The sequence below is a fragment of the Vombatus ursinus genome, unplaced genomic scaffold (assembly GCF_900497805.2).
Source record: "Vombatus ursinus unplaced genomic scaffold, bare-nosed wombat genome assembly UNPS02014848.1, whole genome shotgun sequence".
Taxonomy (NCBI): Eukaryota; Metazoa; Chordata; class Mammalia; order Diprotodontia; family Vombatidae; genus Vombatus; species Vombatus ursinus.
The window spans coordinates 8925599-8927005 of record NW_020954626.1 but is presented as its reverse complement, the minus strand read 5'-3'; the positions used below and the strand labels follow the sequence as shown (position 1 = coordinate 8927005).

The 1407-nt window shown below is 59.1% G+C and overlaps 1 protein-coding gene across 4 annotated transcripts in view; it reads right to left on the bottom strand.

Moving 5' to 3' along the window:
* Positions 1 to 793, bottom strand: part of CGNL1 (cingulin like 1) — a 202359-nt gene extending 201566 nt beyond the window's left edge. For 2 of the 4 annotated variants that reach the window (XM_027840827.1, XM_027840831.1), the window contains exon 1: positions 710 to 793. The gene's annotated coding sequence lies outside the window, so the exon portion shown is untranslated. Of the gene's footprint in view, positions 1 to 288; positions 307 to 542; positions 654 to 709 lie in introns of those variants that run through there. The other 2 variants (XM_027840828.1, XM_027840830.1) reach the window with 2 other exon arrangements.
* Positions 794 to 1407: the final 614 nt, after the last annotated feature.

Sequence of the window (1407 nt, the reverse complement as noted above, 5' to 3'; positions counted from 1 at the left end):
AAAGAAAGAAAGAAAGAAAGAAAGAAAGAAAGAAAGAAAGAAAGAAAAAGAAAAAGAAAGATAACGCCAGGACTGAAGTTCTTTCCCTCAATGCCCCTCCAGATCAACAGCAATCACGGATGGGAAGTATCCAGTTGGGGGTAAGAGGAAGGCTAGGGCTGAGGACACCTTCTTCCCTGTCAGGAGGTTTGGAAACTAGGAAATGAAGTTCCTGCCACATGCGTGCACTTCCAGGGACCCTGGAGACCCTTCCCCACCCTCTTCAGGAAGGGAAGAGGGCTCGCTCACCAGCAGTTGCACCCATATGGGGAATGAGTCCGAAACCGAGACACCCTTTCTCCAGCCCCGAGTCCAGCCCTGTCTGGTCAAGTCCCTCCCAGGAAGCAGAGGTGGGACCCTCAACCCCATACAGGAGCCCGATCCAAAAGGGGAGGTGAGGGCGCGGTCCCAGAAACCCCGGCCAATCTCACCCTGCCCCTCACGTTCCTCCGGGTTCCTAGCGCGCCAGGCGCAGTGTGGGGAGGGAGTGTGGGGAAGCTCACCTGGCGGAGGAGTGAAACCCTTTCCGACTGACCCCTAACTGTCCCCCGACGAGTCCCACAGCTGCACTCCCAGCTACGCGTTCCCCCTCGAGCCTAAAGCGCACACACAGCCCACAGTGCACACACAGCGCACCGCCAACTGCAGCCCCAGCACCAACTTCACTCACCGTCCGGGCTCCCGCCCCTGACTGCCTCTGGCCCCTCCTTGACTCGACTCCCGCTCCAGCTCCTGCTCCTGCTCCTGCTCCAGCAGCCAAGCTTGTCGGGATCCAGAGCAGGAGCCCAGCACCGTGAGGGTAGTGGGGGCAGGGCAAAGAGGAGCCCCGCCCCTCTCAGAAGGAGGAGGTACAGGCGGGGTGGGGTGGAGCGAGCCGGCCGGGGACTGGCGGCCCCTGCCCCCGAGTAGCGCAGGGGGCAGGCAGTCTAGACACGGGTTGACGTTTTCATCCGGGCTGGAAAGTTGGAGCGTCCGGCCCCTTCCCCTAATACTTTCCCCACCTTTCTGGAAAGGGCCTCCAGGTCTTTGCCTGGAGCCGCCCCCCACCTCACCCCAAGCACACACTAATCTCCTCCCACCTTTTCACACTCCACCCAGTCCCTGGCCCTGAACAGGACTTCATTCGACCACTAACCCCACCTCCCCCTCACACCGAATTCCCATTGCTCTTCCCTAGAATGGGATGTCTTTCCCACCTTCTCTGCCAGTCCCTACCAATCATCTTGAAGACCTCATTCCAAAGTCACCATTTCTCGGAAGCATTCCCAAACGACCACTTGTGAGGTATGTTACATTGGAGATTGCTTTCGTGCATGGGCCGGACTAGAGCGCGTCTGAGGTCCCTTCCACCTCTCCAGAGCTCTGATT